Source organism: Sus scrofa, chromosome 14 (genome assembly GCF_000003025.6).
Source record: "Sus scrofa isolate TJ Tabasco breed Duroc chromosome 14, Sscrofa11.1, whole genome shotgun sequence".
Classification (NCBI taxonomy): Eukaryota; Metazoa; Chordata; class Mammalia; order Artiodactyla; family Suidae; genus Sus; species Sus scrofa.
Genome location: NC_010456.5, coordinates 128212930 through 128226065, shown reverse-complemented (window position 1 = coordinate 128226065; position 13136 = coordinate 128212930).

Genomic DNA, 13136 nt, shown 5'->3' with positions numbered 1-13136 from the left:
TAAGGCACAAATGAACCTTTCCACAGAAAAGAAACTCATGGACTTGGAGAACAAACTTGTGGTTGCCAAGGGGGAGGAGGAGGCAATGGGATGGACTGGGAGTCTGTGGTTAATAGATGCAAACAATTGCATTTGGAGTGGATAAGCAATGAGATCCTGCTTTATAGCACAGGGAACTATATTCAGTCATTTGTGATAGAACATGATGCAGGATACTGTGAGAAAAAGAATACATATATATATATATGTATGACCGGGTCACTTTGCAGTACAGTAGAATTTGCCAGAATACTGTAAATCAACTATACCAGAAAAAATAAAAATCATAAAATAAAAAAATAGCAAAGTATTTGGACTTGGGTCTGAGTTTGAGTGTGACTTTGGGCCATGTGTGATCTGCTACTTAGTCCCTGTGTGACTTTGGACAAGTTACTTCACATTTCTGTGCCAGTTTCCTCATCTACCAAATGGAGATGATTCTAGCATCTACCTTTAAGGACTGTGGGAAGATGATGCATGTAGATATTCGGCACAGGGAATAGAGAATAAAGGATTGGACATCTTGAGGCTGAGTGGGTGTGGAGGTGGTAATGAGAACTCCCACAGGAAGCCAAGTTGTAATCAAAAAATAATCCAGGAGCAAGGATGGATTCCGAACCAAGGGAGGCAAAATATCTTAACAAAGTGTCCCCTGGCTCACCTGGCTTCACCAACCTCCCCATTCCTGGGCCTGAACCCTCAGGCCAGAGCTCCAGGCCCATGGAGCTCCAGGCAGCACGTAAGTTACATCTGAGCTGGTTCTGTCTGTGTCTCTTATTGGCTGGAAGTTAAGCTCAGCCATAGACCACACACCCCCACGGGGCTGCTCAGTTGCCCCGCATCCCCCTGACCTGGTTTTTAGTTTCCTTTCACTGCACAGATTTTCTTGGGATGTTCAGCGTGTTGGTGCCAAAATTTTCCTCTGGTCATGTTCACAGGCAAGGTTGTTGTCACATCTCCTCCGGCACGTATGTCACTTTTTGAAAAGGATATCATTTAAAAAATTGTGTTGATTTTACTCATTGTGTGTCCATGAAGATGTTTTGCCCAGTTCTTGTGACTACTTTAGCCATGCTTTCCCCCATATCTACGTGCTGGGTTTTTTTTTTTTTTTAACTGTTGTTTGTTTCATATTCTTTTCTTTTCACCTTCGAATATGGGCAGAGCCTATATTTTAAAAATCCTAATCAATGGTATTTGTAAAAATATATTTCAAAATATGAGTTCATGAATATTTTAATTAACTAATGCATGAGCCTAGGGAGAAATAATTTTATTAATTTTAAAACCTACACACCTGCTTGGTGGTGGGAAAAAGCAGAGAAAACAGCAGCTGGTTTAAGAGCATTAATGATGGTGACGCCATCACAGCAATGCTATGAGGTTTTCCTTTGCAAATCCGAGAGGAAGAGCCACACTCCAAGAAACTAGAGCTATTTGCCTTTGTACAGAAATAAGTCACAGATTATTTTCTTCTTCCAGTGAAATACTATTCAAATTGAGTATTTATATTCTTACCTTCACTAAAATGCACTTGAAAATGAATATGAATCTCAAGGGGATTTAAACATTGCATATTGTCTAGTTGACAGAGTCATTTATAATAAGTTGGGATATTTTATACCCCATCAGGGCTTAATTAGGGTTTATAAAGATCACTGGCAGTTGCAATAGAAATATTGTATTTTTCCTTCCCCTGATGACTTTCCCTAGTTCTTTTATGGAGGCCTTTAAAACTCATTTAAGTCTTGCTGAAGTTCATCATAAAGATAGATACCAACTGTTCTATAGGGGAATTTAATCCTCTGTACCTTCCTCCTTTCCCCCCAGATTTCTTGGAAAACCATAAGCAAGTCAGTTCCAAATTCTGTCCGTCTCCTAATACACTTTTGAAAGGAAAAGTCCTCAAATAAGGAGGTGATTGAACATACACAGAAAACTCAAGACATCTGTACTCAGACAATTTCAGCTGACTTAGGCCAAAGAATAACAAATGAACTGTTGGTAACTCCAAACGATGGAAAATGCTGACAATTGGTATCTTCGCCCAGGAGGTATTAACACTCTGACTGTGAGGGTGAAAAATTGAACAGATGGCACCTCTAGATGCAAGGTTCATATAATCTATTTCCGCTCGTGTTTTGTGTAAACTTTTATTTTAAATTTGGTGCTAAGATCCAAAAAAGTGTGTTAATGGCACCACCCAGGGACAAACTTGTACGAGCTTTCTTTAAGAGTTCAACACACACACTTCTAATTCAGCCTGTGGCTCTCATTCTCTTCCTGTTTTTTGTTTTTCTGGGAACCAATCAAGGTGAGGTTTCAAGGGAACCAGGCTATTCCGTCCAATAGCGACAAGACTAGGGTTTGTACCACAATGAGACCTCTGATGTGCCTGACATCAAAATAGAAACCCCAAATGGTTCTCTAGCTGGCCCGTCTGTCCTGCCTTTGTGGATTTCATCCGGGAAAAGTTTATCGAGCTGTAATGATGAGTAAGGGGTGAGATAAAAATCTTATTATGTGACAGTTTCTATGTGAGACATAGCAGTTGACTGCGACGTATAACTTAATTGTCAAAGCAGACTGTCAAACTATGTCCCTCTTAGGTTTAACTGTCAGGATTTGAGCTGGATTCTAAGGTGAGGATGTTTTAGAATGTGGAGAATCTACAAATCCCACCCCTCTGGTTGTGAAATATCATTCGTTGTTTTTGTTGTGTTGCTCACAGAGTAGGTTTTCAGGGACTGAGTTTTTATCTTGACACGTGTGTATGACTTATCTTCACAACCAGTCCTGAAGGGCCCTCAGAGCAGCACAGATTTCACTGCACAGACTTAATTCTGTACGTGTATCCTTGCTGCCTCCATTGCGTGCACCACGTGAAACCCTCCCTAAATGCATGTCAGCTGAACTCTAGTCAAGTTTAAAATGAGAGTGGAAAAATCACACCAGATAATTTGCCTATATAAAAACCTAGAGACCAACTGTCAGAAAGTGAGGGCTGAGAAAAATAACTTCCTACAAAAATGAGCCAGCAATATATACTTCAGTTCTCTTCTTGCCAGCCTTTAGAAACATCCTTATTTCTACAGAATAGCTGGGTAACCCCATGGGAGTTCAAATGCATCCATCAAAATCGCCTCTCTGCCCCATGCTGGTCAAAGAAAAAAAATCACCAGTTGGGCTTTTAGATGCAAGCAAGGCACAGAAACTGACACTAGATGTTTACGTTGCAGAAGGCATTGGGCAAATGACAGTATTTTGCAGGGGGCTCAGTAAACATGGCTGGGGACAGGGAGCCGAGAACAAGGCTGAGGTGATGCTGTAGAATCAGGCTGGCAGATACCATGGTGACAGCCACAGGGCACAGATGCCCAAGTTTGTCCCACAGTGCCCTCCATCACCGACACCGGACGTCAGTTGCTGCCCCTCGAACCTCTGCCAATGGCCACCCTTGGAGAATAGATGCAATTGTTGCTGCTGCTGCCAAACCCTAGACCCCAGGTGGAACCTGCTTCTTTGCTGCACCAGCCATTGATTTGAGATGGAGGGTTCCTCACCATGGGATTGGTGAAGCTTAAGCTACATATTGTGCCCTAAATGCAAGGAAAGTTGGCACACCAGAACCTGGTACTTAGAGCTCCGATAGAAGCAAGAGGGCTATAAATTATATGAAGCAGGCCTGTTTTAGGGGGTAATATCATCTTAGTCGAGGAGGGGGAATCAAACGCCAGCAAAAGTGATGACAAAAGTCCACAGCATTTACCGTGTCATCCAGTCTAGAGATCTCTGCAGCATTGGCTCTGCCCTTGGTCTCCCCAACCTCTACACCAGCATTTCTCTTCCACCAAACTGATGCCCTGTAACAGTCTGCTTACCTATTTATCTCCTCATGAACCCACTGCTCCCTGAGGGCCGCAGGCATGTCTCTTCTCTCTTGTATTCTCAATGCCCAGCCCAGGCCATTGGCAGAGTCAATAAATAGATGACTGACAGGGACGCATCTGTCTTCTTGGAAGCTGGTCTCCAGGAAAGCTAAAAGGGAGAGTTGGGGCAGCAAGAAAAACTCCTGTCTTGAAACATCCTAATAACCACAGGCTTCAGCGCACCTGTGAGTCGGGGACATCTACGCATGTTTGAGTGCAGGTGTGCTGTGCATTTCTCTGGGGGGAAAATCCAAACTACATCCTTTTCTCAGAGGAACTGAAGATCCCAGGAAGAACCCTTAATATGTCTATTTATGTTTGATGCCTGCGTAAAGGAAAACAGGCTCGCTAAGAAGACTTTGAAAACACAGCAAAATCCCACAGTAATTCTTTCTGTGAAACAGATCCCATGCTCCTTTATATGTTTATAAATACATATATATAGAGAAATATGTATGTATACACACATGCACAGAAATACATATATAAATATACCTAGAGAAAATACATATTTAAATACATACATATATATATACACACACACAGGTCCATATTTTTAGAAAGATAAAATGTCAGTACCTATGTATTTACTGAGCTATTAATGTGGAATCAGGAGCAGGAAAATTGGAGCCTGAAACACAAGTTTGAGTTCACGGTCTACAGTTTATTGTTCATCTTGGATAATCAGCCACCTTCTCTGAATCTTGCCTTTTTCATGGAGAAAGTACACATAACTCCCATTTCAGAATGTGGCTGGAAAGGTTAAATGAGGTGGTTTGAGTAAGAATTTGGCAAAGAGTTAGAGCCCCACAAATAACACTTCCTTTCTCCCTGTTCAAAATATCTAACATTCATACCGGCAGGATTTCTGAGTTAAATTTGTTTCAGTCTTAGCAGATCGCATTGTTCTTTGCCTCTGATGCCAGTGTTTGGGTGTCTGACATTGGGCGTCTCCACTTTCATCGGAGACTAAGGCACAGAGCAGCATGTCAGTTGACAGAGGAAGGGGTTTTAGTTTCCTTGTGGGGTCACTGAGATGTTGGAAAGAGAAGGTCCTTAGAGAGTGAGTGGGCTCTTCTCTCCCACAAGCAAGGACCTGGGCAGATTTGAAACATCAACTAGAAGGGCCAGTGGGTGGGGCAAGGTCCTTCCCCCTTCAGAGCAGCGAACTCTCAAATCCTCTCTTCCGAGATTTCTCCCCCTCCACTCTTGATCCCTGACTTTCTTTCCCTTGGGTATAATGGCCAGTGGGTCTGAGGACTAGTCAGGGATGCATGGGGGGGGGGAGATGAAAAATTATCTACATTTTTTACCCCCTCAAAGTCCTGACATATTTAATACTTTGGAAAAGCATTTCCATTGGAAGAGAGAAGTAGTAATAAAACCACTAGAGGAGAATTCGAGTGAGTGGTTCTGGTGCCAGGGTCTAGTGGCAGGTGCCCTCTGCCTGGCAAACTGAGCTCCCTAAACCAACATGAAGAGAAACAGAACTCCCCTAGCATCCTCAGGTCTCTGAGAGGAGCAGCCACCACTTTAGCAAAGAGAAGTAATTTAATCACGGAAACACAACCAAGAAGTGATGGAACCAGGTGTCAACCCCAAGGTTTTGCTCCCATATCCTGTTTTTAACCATCAAGCTACACAGCCTTTGAGGCTCTGGAGTGGGTTTCGGATTCCCTCAAAGAAGCCTGAATAGCACCTCCTGGAAGACCCAGTCTCTCTACTAGTTCTCTCTTGATGGACCCTGATGGTCAAGAGAAAGAGATTGGCTACAACTATGGAGCCTGGATCTTTCTGTTTTCTGGGTCAGATCCCCCAAGTATAGAAGGGTTCAAGGACCCTCATCTGTCAGAAGGGTACACCAGCATCTGGACTCTGTCTTGAAGACCAGTGTCTCCTCTCAGCCAAAAACTTCTGGAAGCAAAGTACAAATGAGTTTTTTGTGCTATGAGTAAGCCATCAGAGAAGACCTGTGATAACAAATCTTCTCGTGTTTTTTGTTTTTGTTTTTGTTTTTTTTTTAATGAGGACAGACTAATTTTTTTCGGGGGCGGGGGGCTGCACCCGAGGCATATGGAAGTTCCCAGGCTAGGGGTAGAATTGGAGCTACAGCTGCCAGCCTACACCACAGCCACAGCAATGTAAGATCCAAGGTGCATCTGTGACCTACGTCACAGCTCACAGCAACACTGGATCACTGAGCGAGGCCAGGGATTGAACCCACATCCTCATGGATACTAGCCAGGTTCATTTCTGCTGAGTCACAACAGAAGCTCCAGGACAGACTAATTTATGTTAACTAAAGAGATTAAATTTTGAATTGTTGATTTGTTCGTGTAACAATTTTGATCGTGATCTAAAACATAGCACACATATCATGTCGTAAATGGGATGGGTTTTAGATTTTATTTTTCAAAGAGTGACATTTAAAAACAGCTTTGAGGGAGTTCCCGTTGTGGCTCAGTTGTTAATGAATCCAACTAGGAACCATGATGTTGTGGGTTCAATCCCTGGCCTTGCTCAGTGGGTTAAGAATCCGGCATTGCTGTGAGCTGTGGTGTAGGTTGCAGACGTGCCTTGGATCCCGCGTTGCTGTGGCTCTGGCGTAGGCTGGCAGCTACAGCTCCGATTCAACCCTAGCCTGGGAACCTCCATATGCCTTGGGAGCAGCCTAAGAAATGGCAAAAAGACAGAAAACAAAAACAAACAAACAAACAAAAAAACCAATCTTTGAAGAAGACATATTTTGTGATTAAAAAAAAAAAAACTCAGAACCGTCAGAGTTGGGTAGGCCTCTAATACTTACCTGGTCCCCTCTCTGTCCGCCACCATACACATACTCTCCTCTTGGCTCAAAACACTCAAGTCTCTCCTACGCACTCGCTACTCACACTGGTCGCTAAACCAGTAGCATCGCCATCATCATTTGGGAGCTTTTTGGACATGTGGGATCTCAGCCCTACTGATCTCGAGTCTGCATTCAATCAGATCCCCAGGTAATTCACACACACATTAGACTCGAAGAAATATCATCCCTAGCAGAAGTTCTCAGCCCTAATCCTACATTTCAATCACCTGAGGGGCTTTTAAAACAATTGAAGTCTGAGCCCACCTCCAGTAATTCTGGTTTAATTGTTAGAGGATGTTTCTGAGCATGGGGAGCTGTAAATGCTTCCCAGATGATTCTAATCGAGCACAATTTGAGAATCATTGCTCTTTTGCACATTTAACATGTGGTTGCCCCGCTTTCACTTGAATATATGCAGAGGCCCGGTCCATTCCATCACAGCCGCAATATGCCACTGGATGCTACAGTGGAGAAATCTGCCTTCGGGTAACGTCGATCCTCTTGGCCCCGCTTCTGTCCTTGGAGGATTTACAGAAAGCGTCAAATTCTTTCCAGGGTGATCAGCTCCTCCTGGTTTGCCTGGAACCTTCCTCACATCATCAGCACTGAAAGTCCCTTGTCCTGGAAAAGCCTCAGTCCCTGGCAAAGTGAGACGGTTGGGACAGGTTCTCTCTCCAGATCTCTTCTTCCTCAGGCTAAATAACAATTTTTTCTTTTTCTTTTCTTCTCTCTCTTTTTGCTTTTTAGAGTTGCATTCACAGCATATAGAAGTTCCCAGGCTAGGAGTCGAATCAGAGCTGCAGCTGCTGGCCTATACCACAACCACAGCCACAGCAACGTGGGATCCAAGCCAGGTCTGTGACTACACCACAGCTCATAGCAACACTGGATCCCCGACCCACTGAGCAAGGCGAGGGGTCAAACCCACATTCTCATGGATGCAAGTCATGCTCGTTTCTGCTGTGCCACAATGGGAACTCCCTATGAATGTTTTCGTACTTGCATTTGCTGATCTTTATATTTATAGGGAAATATCTATCTCTGTAGTCCTGCAGTACCAGATCTATCAGCTCCACTCAGAATGGCCTCGAACCCTTAGATCACAAGTTCAAAAAGAAATTGTGATCAATGCCAAATAAACTGGCTTTTGAGAAACTTCCGTTTTTTAAAAAGAAAACTGAGTTTGAGATGCTGCTTTGAAAATAAACAATTATCAATTATCTCCTTCCCAAAGCATCTCTTGTATTATTTTCACAAATTTTACACATAACTATTTTTTTGTTTCTCTATCATCTTCCAGTGCAGTCACTTGGTCATAATTAAAGCACCATGAAAGCACTATAAATTGTAGGATTAAATTTTGCAAACAAACAAAAAAATCCACCAAGGTAATTATTTTGTTTTAAATTAATTACAAAATTCTACTCAAAATAAAATGCTACATAAGTAAATGTGTTTATTGCAGTGTAACTTATAGCTGTGAAGAAAATTAGAAATAATGTTTATATATGTTTAATAATGTTTAATATGGCTAAGTAGATTACAAGTTAGTCACTTGATAAAATGTTATTGCATAATTTTAAAGTATGGTTGTAATGACTAGGTAGCAGCATAGAAATGCTTAGGATATAATATTAATTGAATAAAGTGAAATACAAAATTAAATCCATGCTGTGATTACAACATGTGTGTACTCAAAATTACATTTTAGAAGAACAGAGATGGAAAGGAAATTGACGTTTTAAGTGATGACAGAAAGGGTGGTACAAGTGCTCATGGCCTTATCCTCTATTTTAATTAGTCTTCTGTTACTGTTATTTGGGTAAAATATTATAATAAAACGTATTCTCTCAAGCCACAGTGATGATTTTTAATTTGTTTTAGCTTATTTGGAACAATTTCTATCCCTGAGAGGTGGCAGAGAAGAGTGGGTGAGTGTGCATGCTCACAGCTGACACTTAGCGCCTCTGCACCTCAGCTTACTCTTCTGGGAAATGGGCACAACAATAGCTGCCTCGCAGCATCGTGATGCGGGTGAGATCAAGGAATCAAATCATACGTATAGATCAGTGCCTGGCACACAGAAGTATTACAGACGATACACATATAACAGTAACTTATTATATCTAAATATATACATAATATACAGATATATAACATATGCCATACATTATGTATTATATAATGTAATGCAGTATATTAATTATATTATGTATTATATTTTATCATATATTACATTAATTATATTAATCATTTCACGTAATATAATATTTCACACAATATATATATTATACACTGTTAAATATGATGTTTATCAAAGCTAGTATCCTGACATTAAGTGAAAAGCAAGGTACCAATTATAGATACAGTGTTATCTCAATCACATTAAGAAATCACAGAAAAAAATTCGGGATATATATACCTACATATTATAGTCATTAAACTGGATGTTTCCTTTTATCTGCTTTATATTTATCTTTACCTTCAGTCATTCTAGAATTAACACGCATTCATTTAAAAAAACAAAAAGTAAAATGAATCTCGTCCAACACATAATCTGGGGCAGAGCCAAGATTTAAATCAGGCCCATCAGACACCAAAGGTGCATTTATTCCACCACGTCAGGGGTCTCAAATTTAGGAGCTAGAGGAATTGTCAGGGACAGTCAATGAGCTAAGGAGGATAGGGTGTGAACACCGGGAGGTGGGGGGGGCCACGTGTTCCCCTAAAGGGGATGGCCACTCCTCTCTTCCAGCCTATCTCTGCCGTGGGGAGAAGGCAGGGCCAGCGTTGACAGATCTTTGGATTTTTTAAGAGAAGACAGAAATCCAACTTTGGAATGTTAAATATTAACTAATTCAAAATAGTAAAAGCACTATGCAAGCCACAGGAAGCCGATTTACGATCTCTGCTCTATGTCACACCCCCCTCCCTGCCACCTGAGTGAATCAGTCACCTGTCCTGGTTCTGTTCCCTTAGCTCTGAGCCATGCCAAGGAAACTCCCACATCTAAATCAGCAGAAAGATGCAATGAGCTTTGATCAAATCTTTCATACTTGCACAGCATAAAAGTGAAACCGACTTCAAACCATTTCTCATAATATTTCCCTAATACACGGTTTAATACCAGCCCTAAATTTAATCAGAAGTAAAAAGCGATGACATGGCCCAGGCAGTAGTTTAATCACTACCGCGGAAGCAGATATTTTTTCTGGGTAGAAAGTTGAGATATCCAGATCTTTTCCCGGAATGATACCTTACAGGCTCTATCATGTCAGGGATAAACGAAGAATAGAAAAGAATCGAATCAGGTGGAATCTTGTATATCGAAAAAGACAGATGTATGGTAAACTCCAGGAGAAAAAAAAATAAGCATTCTTGCAAAAATGTTTACAAGGCTGCAATTCAAATGCCTAACGAAGCAGAAAAATGTTATTCTTCTGGGAAGATCTCACCCTTCGCTTACACACCTGCTTTCTCAATTTTTGTTTGGAGTTTTAATTAAGGAGTTAGTTCCTTTCCCCCAACCCATAACGACAAGGACCTGATGCAAGCAGTAGCATTTTCTGTAACGTAGGAGTGAGTCTTTGCCTGCCTTTACCCAGTAAATCTCAATTCACTGGCAGCACACTCTGAAAATATTTTGTAGACTGCAATGTTTAGGTGTTTTCCAAGATGAATTGTTCGCTGATATCCCAAATTGCCCTCTGTAGGTACAGACTGCTGTTTTTCTTTCTTTGGCGTAGTGCTTTTATTTTGACAAGAATGTGACAAAGGATTAATTGGACTCATTTATTCTTTAAATGTTGCGCTCTCGGGAAATTCACTAGTTCCACTTCTAATCAAGAGCTAAACTGGCAAGTGGGTAGTTAGCAATGTTGACCGCACATCTGCAAATATCAAATGTCTGCGAACAAGAAGAATGCTCTCGCTCCCCTTTCTGGTCAGATGGTTTCATTTAAGATCCCAAGGGTCAAGGGTCACAGCATGACCTCATCAAATTAGACCCAACTGAGAGAGGTGTTTAGCACAACAGAAAGGAAATAATCTGAAGGACATTAAATGCAAATGAAATTGCCATCTGCAAACTTCAAAAAACACCTGACCTAAAAAAATAAATCTCCCACTTAGAGCTGAAACTTTGCCTCCTCCAGAGTGGACACAGAAGTTTGTTCTTGTAGCTGCCTGACAATCACTCAACCTGCCAAAGTCCATTTGCATTTAATATTCCTTTCCCGATTTTTTTTTCCTAGTTGAAAAATTTGACAATGATCTCTGAGGAAGAGAAGAGGAAGGTTCAAGCACGAACCTTAATTCTCTGCTTCTTGGGTGTGGATGATCAAACCGGTCACAGGAATCTTGGATTTCTAAAACCAGAATCCCATCACTTTGGGGGCACGTTTGTGTGACCATGGATGGGGGACTGGGCACACTCATGGAACAGGGCTATGAGACAGAGGACCTGAGGGCAATGGGAATTAGAGTTGATTTTTTATGCGTTCAGAATCTGCCAGGGATGGTGCCTGGTCCTGGGTTACACTGTGAGGCCAGGCAAATGGGGCCCCTCACCTCACAGAGCTCGTAGACAGGTAAGGAATTATTATAAAGGGTGACAAATACCGGTTCATCACCGTGGTGACTCAGAAATACCCAAGCACCACCCTGGTGATCTTGTCCCACCCAAATCCAATCTGGACAGAGAGGAGAACCAGGCAGGTGGTGGCCCTGAGTATCTGAGCCCTTGCACTCATCCGGAGAACAGCAATCAGGAAGGTCCATGGGTCATACTGTTCCTGGCTCCGTCAGCCCAGTTAGGAAGCATGACCTGTGTAGGACTCCTTGCCTTTCTGGTCCTGGTTTCCTCATCAAGCTGAAAATGAAGGCTGATGAGGTCCGAGGAGAGCTATTCTATTGGTATAGAACTTACTAATAACATAGGCTTATGACAAAATCCAACCAACAGCTTCACGAGGTGAAATTCTTCCTGGCTCTGTTCCGGAAAGGGATGGAGAGCAAGTAGCTGGGAATGTTGGGGGCACATGGGTGAGGGTGAATGACAGCAAAAGGCAGATCCAGTTTCAGCTTCGGCTGAAGGTTTTTTGTGGTAAAACTATGATTCTATTCATTTGAATAAAAATCACTATGACTACTTCCCCCACATTACATCGGGGAAAAACTCTGATTTTCCCCAAAACATCAGGTAGATGGTGGTTCCTGGAGTCATCCACAGCTCTGACCCCAAGCAACATAAAAGCAGTATCCTCTTGTAAGAACAGAGAACGTTCCTTGAGAGACTATGCCTAATAAAAGTCCTTCAAACATCCGCCAAAGCCTCTCATGGAACCTGCGTGGTCAATAAACCCTGGTGATTTTGATCAAGGTCTATGAGATTTCCCCCAATGGTATGTAGGGCTTGCCCTTGGGGTATCACTGTCATACAGCAGTGGGATCGGGGAGACTATAGTTTAGGCTCTCTTAGGCAAACTCTCTAAGGTGTTTGAAACTCAGTTTCATTATTTATAAATGGGAGTGTAAAAAAAAAAAATTGTCCTGCAAGGATTTTAGAAACTGTAAAGAACAATAGAAATACGAAGTTCTCTTGTTCTTTATCAATGTTGGGCACTAGGTTTCCCACGAATTATGGGGAAGAAATATTGGTAGTGGGGGAGAGATCTTTGACATCAAGACTCTTAGGTGTCTTTTTGTTACCAAAGTGATCCGAAGGATGAGCAATGCTCAAATTCTGCTTCGGAGATTAATACCCTCACCGTTCAGTCTCATTTTTTGCTGAACTGTGTAGAAGGCAGAGACCAAGGTTCATGAGAAAAAGTGAAAAAAAAAAAAAGAAGTCACCATCCTGAGCAATGTCGTGTCTGTCCTGGAACCCGAGACACATCCATTATCTTAGGAACTCATTCCTTGGAACTTGCTAATTTATCCTACAAAAGACTCTGAGAATCAGAGAGAGGTCCACAGATGCTGAGGAGCTAAATGTGAGAGATGGGAGGGGTTTACTTGGGATTCACTGCCTCCATGTTTTGGGTACCAAGGATCTTGGGCTTTCCATAGCAAGCTGTGCTAGGACCCAAGAGACACAGGCAGCTAGGTGTGCTGCTCAGGTACCAGGACAGGGAAGGGGAGAGAAGGGCTGTGATGGGAGTAGAGGGGCGTAGAAAGATGTGTGGTTTAAGAGCAGGAAGGACCTGACCCTGCCCGGCTCTACTATTACCTGTTTGCAAATAGATAATTAGCAGGAATTCTTGAGGGCTCAGTTCACTCATCAAAACAAGAAAAGGATTGAACCAGACACCCTCCAAAGA